Below are 16146 nucleotides of genomic sequence, written 5' to 3'. Positions count from 1 at the left end.
AAAAAATAAAACAAAACAAAACTAGCAAATACATATCTATATTTTAAGATGGGTAGAACTGGAAATCATTGAGAGAAAGAGATAGGAGCCATATAAGAAATAGAGACCAGGATCAAAGTCATAGAGAGTAAAATAAAGAACACTGATTTCTGTTCTTGAGCCACAAAAGATTACCCACCACGGGTAAATGGGAAAGTTACAGAAGACTTTATCATTGTAGACACCAGAAACTAGCTACAGAACAGACAACCCTGTAAAACCACTTAGGGGAATTGTGCAGTCCACACAAAAAAGAGGAACTTGCGTTATTCTTCCCTCAAATTCTAGAATTAAGGCTGCTATAAAGTGGACAACTCCAAGGGGATTTACTTCCCTGGAGAACAATGACAATATTGTCTCATACTGCTTGCTGGTATTGATTCCACCACAGTGTATCTGAAAGAAACTGCTTGGCTGAGCTGCCACCCCAATCAACCTAAACCACCAGTATAAGCTATCAAACTCCAGGGCCAGCTAAACTGCTAATCTAATAAATCAAGAGTGTGTGCCCTCCTTTACCAAATTCATAACTGGCTTGAGTAGCTGCTGCAATAGTCTGGGCTATTTAGATGTCACCAGAAACTATTGGACCTGAGTGTGTATTCCCTGCATCATGACCTCTGCTGCCAATGACAGTCACCGTTTGCCTCTAGGGCACACTACTACTGCTGTGCTTGATGTGCTTGTATCACCACGTTCACTGTCAGAGTGATTAACAGTGACTGGGCAGTCACTTTTACTGTTTCTTGTATATGATACCTGCCGGGACCACTAGAGTAATTCCTTCATACAGCTGGAAAAGATACACTAAGGCTTTATTATAACATCCAAAACAAATGTAGCCTATCAAAATGATACCACATATTTTCTTCAAAAGAAATTCATGTGTATTGAAAATAACATAAAAGCAACAGAAAAATGATCAACAAGAAAGGCAAAAATATGAATATAGAGTCATAAAAATATGAAAAAAGTGAGGTAGAATGATATTACTCTTGCATGGGGAACAGAGGTAAAAGCTATAATTCTATTTATTCAACAAAAATTGTTTATCAACATACTTCAAAGAAAAAGATATTGAAAAATGCCAGATAAAGTATTTTTTAAATGATTGTAAGGAAATTCAAGAAACACAAAAACAATGAAATTAGTAAAAATATATGATATGAATAAATATTCAGCAAATAAGAGATGTAGAAAAATAATTGAATAGAAATCTTTTTTTATTTATCCATTTATTCACATTTGGGCTATTTCTGCCCCCCATCCTCCACCCCCACTCTCTCCCCCCCTTAAGCCCCCTCACTTCCAGGCAGAACTTGCTCTGCCCTTTTCTCAAATTTTGCTGAAGATAAGACATAAGCAATAATAAGAAAGACAAAGCATTTTTGTTAGTTGAGATAAGGACAGCTATAGAGATTCCTAGTATTGCTTCCACACAAGTGTATTACAACCCAAGTTGATTCATCTCTACCTGACCTATTTCCTAGTTCCTGATCCCCTTCTTATATTGACCTCTGTCCCTTTAAGTCTTCTGTATTATCTCCTCTGCAGTGGGGACATCAAACATTTTCATGGTTTGGGTTTCCTACCTTTCCCCATTCCTCCCATATGTGCTCTTCCTTCTCATGTGACCCAAGTCCAAATACATTGCTGTATTTGCCCTAGATCTAAGTCTACATATGAGAGAGAACATATGATTTTTGGTCTTCTGAGCCTGGCTAACCTCACTGAAGATGATCTCCAGTTCCATCCATTTACTTAAAAATGATAAGATTTCATTCTTCTTCATGACTGACTAAAATTCCATTGTGTATAAATTCCACATTTTCTTAATCCATTAGTCGGTAGTGGGGCATCTTGGCTGTTTCCATAACTTGGCTATTGTGAATAGTGCTGCAATAAACATGGCTGTGCAGGTGCCTCTGGAGTAATCTGTGTCTCATTCCTCTGGGTGTATCCCCAGGAGTGGGATTGCTGGATCATATGCAGATCTATGTTTAGATTTTTAAGAAGCCTCCGTTTTCCTGAGTGGTTGCACTAGCTTGCATTCCCACCAGCAGTTTACGCAGGTCCCTTTTCCCCATATCCTCGCCAACACCTGTTGTTGGTGGTGTTTTTGATGATCAAGCCACCATCTTCATCCAAATTCCCAGGGTTGGAAACCTTGAAGGAGTGGCCCTACTTGTAAAGGAAAGAGGCCTTTGAGAAGAATCCATGTTCCTACTGTAATAAAGATGAACTTTGGAAAAGTTATTGCTCCAAACTCTTAAATAAAATGGACTGACTTTAGCCAAAATATCAGAAGGCAGTGATTGATAATGACATTGTAGAGGACTAAGGAGGTCTGGGGGCCTCCACAGCTCTCTTGGCTTCAATCATTTCCCTCAGAAGCCCCAGGTAGTAGTGTAGTGTTAACAGAGAGGACAGACAGGTTAGGACCATACCTCTTCCCCCTTTTCTGATGACTTACTGGAAACTCCCCATCTGACCCCAAAGACTGACAAAGGGATAGTTGTCAACCTTTACCTCCAGGTGGGTGCCCAGGTCAGTTGAGCAGACAGTGGCCTCATCACAGCTTACCTTCCTGTTTGCCCAGCAATGGTATTCCTTAGTGACCTCCCTGGTTCTTTTCCACTAGCCCGCTACATCCGTCCAAAGCCTGTATGTGGCAGTGGGCTCTAGCTCTCTTGCTAGAGATGCACTCCACAGGCTCTCTTCGAATAAAGCCTTTGCTGATGTGGAGCTACCTCCCACCTTTCCTTCTGTGCTTCTCTTCAGTCTGGCAATAGTGATGAGGGGAGGGGTGGGGAAAGATATCAAAGGGATCGATAATGACTTTGTGGAGGACTGAGGAGGCCTGGGGGGCTTTGATAGTCCTCTAAGCTTTTGATGATAGCTATTGTAACAGGGGTGAGATAGACTCTTAGTGTCATTTTGATTTGTATTTCCTTTATGGCTAGAGATGGTGAGCATTTTTTCATGTGCTTTTTGGCCATTTGAATTTCTTCTTTTGAGAAAGTTCTGTTTAGTTCAGTTGCCCATTTCTTTATTGGTTCATTGATTTAGGGAGAGTTTAGAAATCTTGAAATGGAAAAACTCCATGAGTCAAACAAACATGAGTTTAGGGCCTGGGGTTCAATTGAGAGAGAATTTGATAAGTATGTGTAAGATCCTGTTATCAATCACCAGCATATAAAGCAAATTAATAAAAATTAAGTATTATAGATGAAAGCCCCCACAACAGACTAGATGAAGTAAGAAGAATAATTAAACTTGAAGACAGTCTCTTTTGAAATATCACACACAGCTACACACACACATAGATAGATACATAGATAGGTAGATAGGTAGATAGATAGATAGATAGATATACACATATACACACTTAAGTGAGGGAGTTGTGTTACATCATTGTGTGCAAGACAAAGATAAGTTGAGGAAAATGCAAGAGGAAATACCAAACTACATTTAATGTGATAAGCAGATCTATAAAACTTATAAACCAAGAGACAATGGAATGACAAACTCTAAGTTCTAAAAGAAAATGATTATTAACCAAAAATTTTATATGAGGCAAGCCTGCCATTCAGAATGAAAGGAGAAATAAAGAACTTACAAAATCAGCAAACCTTGGAGGTAATCATGATAACATCACCAGTCTTCCAAAAGATGCTTAAGTAGCCCTACATCCCAAAGTGGAGAAATTTAACTATAATCATGATAGCATGTGAAAGTTCAAATCCCACTACAAGAACAGATTCACAAGGAAGAAATGAAAAAACAAAATTTACTAATGCAATAACCATCCATCATACCATAAAGATGAGTAAGGCAAGAAGAAATGCATAAAGAATACTCAAAACATTTAGAAGAAAATGAAAAAATGGCAGACACAAGTTCATATATTTCAAAATCATCATTTTTCCTTTCCTCTCTCCTCCCACATTTTACAAACTGTATTTGACAGGTTTTACTAGGCGACTTTCATATAAAGTATATTGCATGTATATAAATGAAGGCAAAGTTTTTAAACAAGCATATACTTATATGTACATACATTGACACACTGAACAAATTAATGTGCTTCATTCTTTTTATCTTTGTTGTTTGTAGCACTGGGTATTGAACCCAAGGCCTCCTGTATATGAGACAAGCATTTTTCCAGACTTAATTTTGTTTTTCTTTTGTATTTTGTTTGTAAGATAGGGCCTCATTAACTTTGTCCAGACTGGCCTGGAATTTACCATCTTTTTGCCTCTACCATCCATATATCTGGGATTACAGACATGTTCCTATGTATGTATGTATGATGTATGTATAAATGGCTATTACAGTGAATCGAATTCAGATATCCATGATTTTGCATAGTTACCTTAATCTATGATAAGAGAACATACAATTCATTCTCTTTAAAATATCCATGCTAAATGCAGTATTTCACTATAACCCTCAAATTATACTTTAGATCTTTAGACTTGTCCTATAGGCTTCAGTTTGTACCCTTTGACATATATCTCCTGACATCCTCTTCCATCTACATCTTCCAAGTACTCACTGTTTTGTTCTATATCTATTCAACTTTTTTATTTATTAAATTCTGCAGGGAAATGAGATAATGAAGTATTTTTGTTTCATTTAGGCAGATGCCCTCTGTCTTCATGTATGTTGTGGACAATGATTGGAACTTCTTTTTAATGATCAATGATAGCACATTGCACTTCATGTATGTGTGTGTAAATCCCATATATGAGGGAGACAGTGTAGTATTCATTTTCTGTATCTGATTTTATTAAATAAAATGTTCTTCATTTTCACCTTTTCTGAATATCTTTTACTTAATTATATGTAAGTTGAAAAGTTAAAATTATATGGAAAGCTAATGCATAAACTTTTACCCCATATACCAAGATTTAATGACTTTTATGTCAAATCCTGACACCTAAAACATTAGTAAAGACAAATTCCACTCTGTCTGGCCAGCACATCAATTGTATTTTAACAATTGGGAAGACATTTTTATTTCTACTTTACCCAAATTTTAACAGAATTTATTTAGCAAAATGTATTCATGATTCATTCAAATAAAGAGGAATGTAGATTAATTATCACATACATTTAGCAAATTCAGGTCTACTTATCCTAGTAGTGCCCATTTTCCTCAAAATCAATAAATATAGAATTCTTAAAAATCAATTGTAGAAAATATATATTCATGATACATATATTTCTATGGATGTGAAACAAATACATAGGGAAAATGGATTCATAATTTTCATTTAAAAAAGCTCTTTCATGTTAATGTTAAATTGACACTACAGGTAGAAATCTGGGCAAGCTAATAATGACACATATTTTAAATATTTTCTGCTGTATTTTGTCAGGTCTCTTAATAACCTATCTTTATGCCCAAAAGTGACTGGGTATGCAGCCTTTCAGGCTCAGAACTTGGTGAAAGAAGTAAACACAGTATAACATATACAATCCTAACTTAATGTATACAACAGGAAATTATAACACAGGTTTCACACAGGCACACTCAGAAGTAAGTGGAAATACCAAAGAAGCAGAATCAATTACCAATATGATGGATTACACAAACAGTATTTAATCAAAGACTAAATTGTACAATTTAGTCAATTTAGACAATTGACTAAATTGTAACAAAGTCTGAACAAGATTCTCTTCTTCTCAACTGTTTGTCCTTGAAAATAAGGTTAGTATCCATCCTCTAGCACAGAGGATTGGTAGCACACTGTAATTTTATATTTTGCTTATACAAATAGTACAAACTATAAGTGGCTTTACTTATATATAAAACAGGAAATTTTCCTGCTGTCATTTCTCTGTATTTTATATTAAAGCTCAGTATAGATAAAAATAGCTATTATGGAAAAGAATCAGTTTAGCAGTTGAGAAATTTGGGGAAAATAATCTAGTTAAGCTTAGAGTTTCATAGTTGTAGAAAAAGAAGAGAGTCTCTGAACAGAGAAAAAAAGTTTTTGTCATCCTTTTGAGACAGTATTTTCAGTGAGGCAAATTTGCTTTGACTTGAATGCATTTTAAAGCCTATATGTACATGTATTTTTCTACATATATGTTATTATATATACATATTTGTGTACTTGAATATGCATACCTGTATAATACATATACACATGTACATATAATATACATATATGATAATAAAAATATTGAATATACATTAAAATATATTACTATCTAAACATATATATATGAGATAAATGGGCTTGAGTGTGGTGGTGAATATCTGCAATCCCAACCTTTGTGAGGAAATGGCAGGGACATCATGTGTTTTGAGACCAACTTGAGTTACTTAGCAACTTCCTGGATTACATAATGAGACTCTGTCTCAATAAATAAATTAATTAATTAACCTGAGGATTTTAAATGCTTTCTAAAATAGATGAATGTGTCATTACCTAGAGTCTGAGGAGAGAAAGGGAAAGAAGAACTGTTTAGGCAAATCCTGACATTATTGAGGGATAGTACTAAAAATGAATTTATCTAGGTAATTTCGTTCAAAAGCAAATACCAAAGATGAAGTTATTAGGACAAAGGTAAATTTACAGAAATTACTCTAAAATAATGTTTATTGGAACTTCAATGCTTATGGAAGCTTCCATTTGCTATTTTTGAGATATGGTCTCACTTTAAGCCCAAATTGGCCTTGACCATAAAACTCCTAATTGTGCTTTTCCACTTAGCTTGGATGACAGTTGCATACCACCATGCCTAACCATAATTTGAGATGGGGTCTCATGAACTTTTTTTTGCCCAGGCTGACTTCAAACTGTGATCCTCCCAATCTCTATCTTCTGAGAAGCTAGGATTTCCTTTTAGACACCATTCCTATGGTCCTAAATCTAAAAAAACCCTTACTAGCTAGCTGCATATTCAATTCAGTATATACCATACCTGAAAAAAGATACAAGAAAGCCTCAACTCATGTCGTTGGAGATAACATTTACATCAGTGTACCCAGATTCAGTTCAAGTTTACCTGGCAAAACTCCAGCCACAGTTTTCTTGGGAGTTAGAGCCGCTTTCATTCTTTCATTGACTAGGTTTGGTGTTCACAAAAACACCAAGCTAACAGAGAATTCATACACACATGGCTCAGTCATCCTCAAACAGCTTGAAAAATACCACAAGGAAACCATAACCTAAGGGAATCCCAGAAATAATGTAAATGACAAACTCAGTTCAGAAGATTAATAGTGAGCTTGGAAGCTCAGATTGCTACCTCAGGGAACACACATTCGTGGACCCAAACTCAGCTCAGGTAACCACTAACTACTTTAATGAACCCTTCACAGCTCAGTGGATGTCATACATACTGTCTATAGTGTACTCATACTCGGCATAAGACATCACAGATCTACTTCAGTGAATCTGGCTCACATTAGACAAGATATGTTTCAATTGTGACATAATTAGTTAGCTTAACAATAATTGCAGGTAGCTGGAATTGCAACTCACAGGACTTAGTCTCCTACCAGCACTCCCTAGACCTACCCAAGTGGATTTATGGACATACCTCAGAGAAATCTCAACATACTTCAGGGGTCCTACATCCAATTTAAGGATGTACAGACCTACCTGGAATAACTCAGATTCACATAAGATACTGTCCCCAAACCTCAGAGAGTTCCACAACAACTTCAAATGACCCTAACTCATCTTGGGAGACCAATCTCAGAAACCAATGAATGATTCAGAAGATACCACATACCCTAAAACAAATAACCAATCAACCAAACAAACAACAGCATCCTCATTTTAGGGATTAGGATTTAGCTTAATCATAGAACCATTTCAGTAAATCCAAAATTATTCTGTGCATACCTTGACGAGATGGACCAAAGCACTCTAGACCTACCACAAGGAGTCTAAGACCAAACTTAGTAGACCAAGGACTTACAATAAAAGATCAGAGAATCAAGATAGTAAATCAAACTATACTCAAGAGAGATAAAACCAGTCAGATGCCAATGGCCCACATCTGTAATCCTAACCAGTTAGGAGGGTGAGATGGGGAGAGCCTTGGTTTGAGGCCATTTCCAGCACAAAGTAGTAAGGCCCATCTCACCCAATAGCTGGGCAGTATGTGTACCTGTCATCCCAAATTATGTAAGAAGTTGAGATTAGGAGGATCATGTTCCCAGATTAGCCTAAGCAAAAATAATTTCATGAGACCCCATCTCAAAGGAAAAAACATTGGGAATAATATCATGTGTGGCTGTCATTCTATAATGGGAAGCATAAAATAGGAGGATCACAATCCAGGTTGGCCCAGGCAAAAAGCAAGACTAGCAAAAAGTGCTGGAAACATGGCTCAAGCGGCAAAGTGCAGCCTCACAAGTGTGAATGGCAAGTATGAAATCTTTGGTTCAAATTCCAGTATTGCAGAGAGAGAAAAGGAGACATACACACACATGTCAGAAAGAGAGAGAGAGAGAGAGAAGGAGACAGAACCCTGTAATCAACTCATGAGACTACAGATTTGAATGAGAAGGCCTCTCCCTACTTCAAGTCTTCTAGTCTCTACTCTCCTACTCAGGGTAATATTATAAGATGACTCAGATATCAGATGACTCAGTTTCTCAACTCTCTTCACTAAAGCCCAAACCAATCTCAAGTCCTAATATCATGGGATACAAGACTCAGCTTGGAAGAACCCAGATATACTTCTGGGTACCTAGACTCAGTTTAGCAGATTCTAGACATACAACCAAGAAACTCAAACCCACCTCAAAGGACAAATTCTACTCAGGCCTCCAAAGACAATGTGCCAATAGACCACAGCCTTACACAAGTGACTGTACTCTGTATAGAAGACCCTATCGACACACAGTGTACTAAGATACACTGTAAACTTTCCATAGGGGACCAAGAACATCTCAGGTATGAAAAGGCTCCTCAAACTGTCCTACAGGTAAGACTTGGGGCTAAAGAAAAATATACATTTGATCTATAGTTAGCAAAAGAAGACCCTGATGTACCCATATTCCAATATCAGGATGGTTTAACTTCACTCACTGGACCATCAACCTATCTCAGGAGACAGAGACTCAGCTGGAGCATAGCTAGATATAATGCAGTTTTATATACTACTAAAAATGCATAGACAAGTTACTGAACATCACTTAACAACCTCAGGAAATCCAGAATCAGTTCAGTGGGCACTCAAATTTATGTAATTCATGCCTATATTAAGAGAATACTTCACTTCTATAATATAATATAAAATTTAGGACTTGTTATGATGTGGATATCTAAATGTCCCCGAAAGACCTTTACGCTCAAGGGTCTGTGGCATTATGAAGTAATAGAAGTTTTAGAAGGATGAGCCTAAAGCAAGGAAGTTGTATCATGACAGTGTGTTCTTGAAGGGAGTATTTGGACCCTGGACTTTTACTTTTTTGCTCCTGGTTGTCGTGCACTGGGCAGCTTTGCCCCCAACATACTTTCCCTACAATGATGTTTTATCCTACCACAAGACACAAAATAATGGAGAAAACCTTCTATGTAATGAAACTTCAAGACACAATAAATGTTTCTTTGTCAGAGGGATAGAAAACTGGCAAGTCGGAGCTATTTACTCACTCCAGTGAAACCCAGACACCATTCATCTAAAGTACCTCAGATTCACATGCAATTAGCTCAGAAGATCCTGGCCCCATAGGAAGCTCCTGGCTACCTTAGTTAGATCACAGAACTATATGAAGGAGTATCATAGCCAAAAGATCGAAGACAAAACTTAAGAATTGAAAATGCCAATCAACCTCTGGTAATCATAATCCACATACTATTGGGATAGCAGAAAATATTCCAGCAATCCACAGATCCACATTAGAGTCTCAGTTGGGGAACATTCTAGGGTACCCTATCCTTTGAAACCTAGGGCCAGTCATCCTAGAAAATATAGTAAGGGGTACATACAGGGAACTCAGATCATATTCAGACCTTCAGGGGATCAGCTCAGAGATTCCTAACAATATGTCAGGAGTCTCCAGATTTAGGTCAAGGGGCTTGACATCCAATAATTGTCACAAACCAATGTAGACTCATATTAAAGAACAGATAGACACAGGTTAAAGAAAATGGAACAAGACCTACTAGGAATTTCCCACCTCACAGTGTACAGTCTCGTTTCAGGCATCCATATACAGTCCTTCTGATTGCCAGAACTATCCACTGTTCTCATAGGAAATAGAAGAAACAACTTAGGTAGCTACAGACATATATTTTACACCATCCAGTCTCAATTCAAATATAACCAGATCAAAAATTCAGAAACTACAGTTTGTGAATGTGTCTTAGAGTCACTGAGTTTGGCCAGTGGTCCCTTGGAATAGTATAAGTTAATTTATTTTTATTTTGAATTAACATACATTAATAATAAAGGAGATTTCAGATTTTACTGTGACAATTCCATATATGCATATGGTGTAATTTGAACAAGGTTGTTTGTTTGTTTCCTGTCTTAATATAATTAAGATGAGTCTAGTTTGATTGTGGTGGGTCTGCATTTGCCTGACCTGAGTTAATCACCTTATCTAAGTATTACGTCCACTAAATGCTTTTAGGGACAGTGACCTCCCTCAGTAGCCCTAAGTAGGTCCAAACCTACCAGAGAAGATAGTTTTTTAACTCAGAAGATCCAAATTCAAACTATTATGGGATCTCTAGATCAGGGAGCAAGCCAAAACTCAGCACAAGAGTCCATAGAAAACACTCAGGTAGAGAAATAGCCCCATAAGCTGTTGCCATCCTCACCTTCTCACCACAAGGCCCAACCTTCTCAAACCCTGTATCTACCTCAAGGATGCAGGAACTACTAAAAAATTTCCAGGAAACACCGCCATTCTATTGTCTTAATTTACAAGACTTTAGAACATGTTGGGGAATCAAGACTACTTCTGGGGTTCACATTCCCATTAGATGACTTCATACATAGCTGAGTCACAGACTATGCTAGCTCCCACTGACCCTACTAAAACGACACCATGGAAACAAGACTGACTATAGTAACACTATATTTGCTCAAATAATGCATATTCATCTTAGAAAACAATTTATCCTAGACAACAGAATTGTGATCCCAAACCCACATCATGAGGTCGCAGACCCACTTCAGGGGTCAATATTCTAATAGGAGACCTCAGACACTTATCACAGGGCTGTAGACATTAAACACACAGGCAGTGTGCAAATCATCTTAGAAGACAACACTTGCACACAACAACTCACTTCAGTGACCTAAACTAGGGAAATGACAGGAGATGTCAAATTAAACTCAGGAGTTGCAGCCTCCACTGAGGAGAGAAATTAGATGATTTTGGAATCTACCTCAAGATATTCAGATCTACTACTGTGGTATAGAGACTCTAAATCCAGCCTCATTTCAGGAATACCAGGGACATTATATCCATCAGTCAGCTCAAAAGATCCAATAATTACTTCACTACATGTCATACCCAATTCAAAGGAATACAAATGCACTTTAGGGGACTTTTATTCTTCTCAGTCAATATTAACTAACCTCAGGAGACACTAGACTCACAAAGGGATTCAGAAACCCATCTCAGCTGAGAACAGCCCTATTTCCTGGATACTTAAACACTTTTATAGAGCTCAAGACATATTCCAAGTTAGCCATATTCAACATAAGAATCTGAGTGCATGTCAGGGAAATGTATGAAGAACAGGCTTCATATTCTTTTTTGTTCCTCAAGACAATTACTTTGTTATTGAATTGACAACTATTGGAGGAAATTTTAGAGGAAGAACTTGATGTAAACTATGCCTAAAACATAAAAGAGAGAATAATTATTAAAGTTTGGAGAAGTAGCCAAAATCAACACTTGAGCCTGAAGGAAGCCAGCTAAGAAAATTCTAGGAGAGAGTGCCTGAGGCATCCTTTTATGGCAGAATTAATATAACACAGCAGATGTGATGATTTTCCCAGTTAGTAAGCTAAATGTTTTGGTTATGACATAGACATCAAAGAGGTCTCAGGAATCACACAAAGCAACTGCTACAATCCTAAAGTGTCTTCTGCAGAAACCAGAATCACATACAATACCAAATAATTATGAAGGACAATTCAGTGGAGTTCTGGAATGATGATTACCTGGCAATGATGTTGATGCTTTTAATAAAATGCCCACAGTCACAGCTATTTCCCAGATGAGAGCATGAAAATAAAGAAGTTCTAATGAACTTCCTGATGTCCTTGCATCACCAAGGACAATTGTTGCCCATTTATTATTTTATATATTTATTTATTTTATTTCATATTTTTAGGAATTTATAACATATATTATACTCCCAACATCTTAGCATCTTATTCTAAGGCTTCCTTAGAACTTGGAGATATATAAACATTGCAACCTTCTGCAGGGCGTAGAATTTTGTTTCCAAAGCTATAGCTATAATGCATTTAATAAGTGTTGCAATTATTACTTGAAAAACTCAAATCAAAGATTGTGATTAGTTGTCAAAGTAAGGAAATCTGGCAAAGTATCTCACAGACACTAAAATAATTATTAACTTGATAATATGATCTATTCCTATTAATAGGCAAATATTAATAGACATAATTTTCTAAAAAATATGCCTATTAGGAGTATCTAGACTGATAAAAAGATAATTTTCCCATGAATTTAAATTCCCAAATTTATATAAGTCCTTTCATTTTAGATGTCCATGTAAGTGAGGAAGAGACAATTCTCATGTTTTTGGATACAGGACAGACCTTAACAAGTAAAGGTGAAATAATAATTATTTGGCTATAGTTTATGTATATAAAATATACATATATATTTTATATAAAATATACTGCAAAGTGTATGGACCATTCCCCCTATAATAACACTGTAAATATTTGTATTGACAATGAAGTATCTGAGAAAAATTAGACTCCTAAAATAGTTTTTAGTTATGTTACAATGGAAAAAAGATTGCTGTTTCTGATAAGGAATAAAGTTAGTAGAGGTCCTTTTGTGAAGTCTAGAAAGAAAATCTAAAGGCCTAGTGAATATAAAAACAAACGATACCCTTATCTTGAGACAAGCATAAAAATTTGAGGTGAAGTGAGATATTCACAGAAAAGGTGATAAAAAACCAGCAAAGGATTATGAGAATGTTACCTGAATTGTATGAAGAAGTATCATAGACTTGAGACTCAATAAAGAGGTGGAGGAATTGTTAATTTATAAACAACTTATTGATGATAAGGATTAATTAATCTAAATATATTATTATGGAGAATAATATGGCAGAATCTATACAGATAACCAAAGATGAGATATAGCTAAAAAGATTAGAAAAAATGACAAGGATAGGAAGATAAGAAACCTCTAAGGGAGACATCTTTGATAGACTACATCTCAATGTCATCTGCCTGTTTCTAGGTTTTTGAGAAAATTGCCTAGTATAGGATGCTGTCTGCTGCTGAGGATTGTAAGTGTCTACTTGGGGTACATTTCCATGCAGAGTATTGTTGACCTATTTTCTTTTTTATTTTGCATCTTTTCAATTAAAAGATATGAATCCAGTGTTTAGTGCCCTCCTAAAGTCCACTGGAGTTTAGTATTAACATTAGTGATAAGAATGACATAAAGGCCCTTCTAAAAAAGAACAAGATTAGTTTTTAGGTTAATAAGTTAAGGGAACTAAAACTCACTTTCCCAGCCAAGGCATATGTTTAGGACAGACAACTAAATTGAAGTAGCCTGAACAGGTTAGTGAAAATTAATTAATTAGGACTTATGGCTATATTGAATACCAGAGTTCATTAAAGCCAAGGCAAAATAAGGAATTATATTATGAATTAGTCAATTATTTTATATGAGGGAAAATCTTTTTTCAGATTTCACTCCTTCAAGAGATACCTATTGAGCACTCGGTAAATCATAAACATTGTAGCAGCAGGGGCGGACTGTGCATAAACACATCAAATATATGTGGTTCTTGCCTAAGGGAGTTTATAATTTGAAGAAAGACAAGTCAACAACATATGATCGCAAACTTTGAAGAAGTAAATGAAAAGGAAGCAGATCAGAGTTTCAGGTGATCCCAAAGACCTCTAATACTTACAGCAAGAATTAAGCACTTAGATAGATGTAGTTATATCATGAGAGGCAGAAATAACAGTTCGAGCATGGGAACAGGCAGTGTGAGAAACCTGAGATGAACTAGACTTCATTGTTTTTAAAATTGTGGAAATTCACAGGACTGAAGCACATTTAGCAAATCAGGGATATGTCAAATATATAGTGAGGAACCTGTCACAGTTTTACAAGATAGTATAGTGTTTAGACAGATTTCTTACTGCAAGTGTTTTGTATTCTTTTTTATCTAAGGAAAAACACAAGTATTTTATTTATACTTAATTTCTTTTCCTAATGTCTCTTACTTCTTAAAACATTTGTATTGGTTTATGATAGTTACACAGGAGATTTTGTTGTGAAATTTCCATATATACATATACTATACATCTGTTTTCTTTATAACCTCCATAATTCTTTCTCCTACACTAGCCCCTTCTTAAGATGACTTCAACAAGTTTCAATGGTCCATAGTCATACTTGTATAGAAAATACATCACCCATGTTCACCCTCTTTTATCTTCTCCATTATTCTCCCCTTCCACTTGTACCCTCCCCTAAATATGACCCGTTTTACATTTTTGTCCTTCATTATTTAAGTGCCTTTTCGTTGTTCAATGGGGATTTTGCCTTAGTATCTTACCTGTAAATATATTGTGCTTAAATTAGTCTAATCCCCTCCATTGCTCTTCCTTACCCTTTGCCTCCTACCCTGTATTGTTCAACAGGTTTCAGTAGGTTTCATTGTGTGATGTATTTCATTATTATTCACTCTCCGTCATTCTTTTCTTATCCTATATTCCTTGTCCTATATGTGAAAAGATCTAAATCTATTTTTATCTTCTATATACTAAAAATTTCTAGGTTATCAAAAAGACTAACTGGAAAAAAGAATGAATAAAGTAGATTTATGTCCCTTATCTTAGCATATTTACCAGTCTGTGGATTTCTTGTCTTTTCTTTTCTTTTTTGCTTTTTAGGAAATAATGAGGTTTGAATTCAGAGCCTCACCTTTGCTAGTGAGCTAGAAGCTCTACCACTTGAGCCATTTGACCAACCCTTTTTGTGTTTATTATTTTGATAGTTTCTCACTTTACACTCAGGTTGGCCTGAACCATACTATTTTCAGTCCCCTGCATAGCTGAGATGCCAGGTGCCCCACTGTATATGGCCACCCATTGGGTGAGATGTAGTCTTGCAAAGCTTTTGCCTAGGTTAGCCTAGAACCCCAATCCATCTGATCTCTTCCTCCTGATTAGCTGTGTTTTCAGGCATGGGTTAATTAGTGGGTTTCTTTTTCTTTCTGGGCTTTGTCAAAACTATTGTCTAAATTTGTTTATGATTTTATTAATAACAGGCATCTAAAATATCTGACACCTAATTTACATTTTTAATTGGTGCCCCAGTGGTTGTCATGAATCCTCATCTCCAAAATTCATGTTTTATCCTAAAATGATTCCCATTTCTGAAAAGATGTTAATATCTTGGCTGTGGTTAAAGATAAAGTTCAGAGATATAATCTGACTTTGCCTCATACATAATATTATATTATACAGGGTTCTAAAAATCTTCTGAGTTGCATACTGCCATAAATTTTCTTTTGAAAAAACAATGACATAACAAAGAAGATATGGCAGCCTGTGGCTTGCACCTGTAATCCTAGCTACTCAGGAGGCAGAGATCAGAAGGATCATGGTTTGAAGCCAGCCTGGGCAAATAGTTCTGCGAGATCCTATCTTGAAAAAACTCTTCACAAAAAATTGGGTGGTGGAGTGACTCAAGGTGTAAGCCCTGAGTTCAAATCCCAGTACCACAAAAATTTTTTTGAAAATAAAGTTTGAATATTTAAGGAGTCATTATAGAAAATCAAGAGAAATGACAGAAACTTATGTGGCCATAGGAATCCCTCCAGGCATTTTTACCATGCTTATGATTACAGACTAATTCATCTTTTTGTTATCTGTAATCTT

The sequence above is a fragment of the Castor canadensis genome, chromosome X (genome assembly GCF_047511655.1).
Source record: "Castor canadensis chromosome X, mCasCan1.hap1v2, whole genome shotgun sequence".
Classification (NCBI taxonomy): Eukaryota; Metazoa; Chordata; class Mammalia; order Rodentia; family Castoridae; genus Castor; species Castor canadensis.
This window is presented reverse-complemented; position numbering follows the sequence as displayed.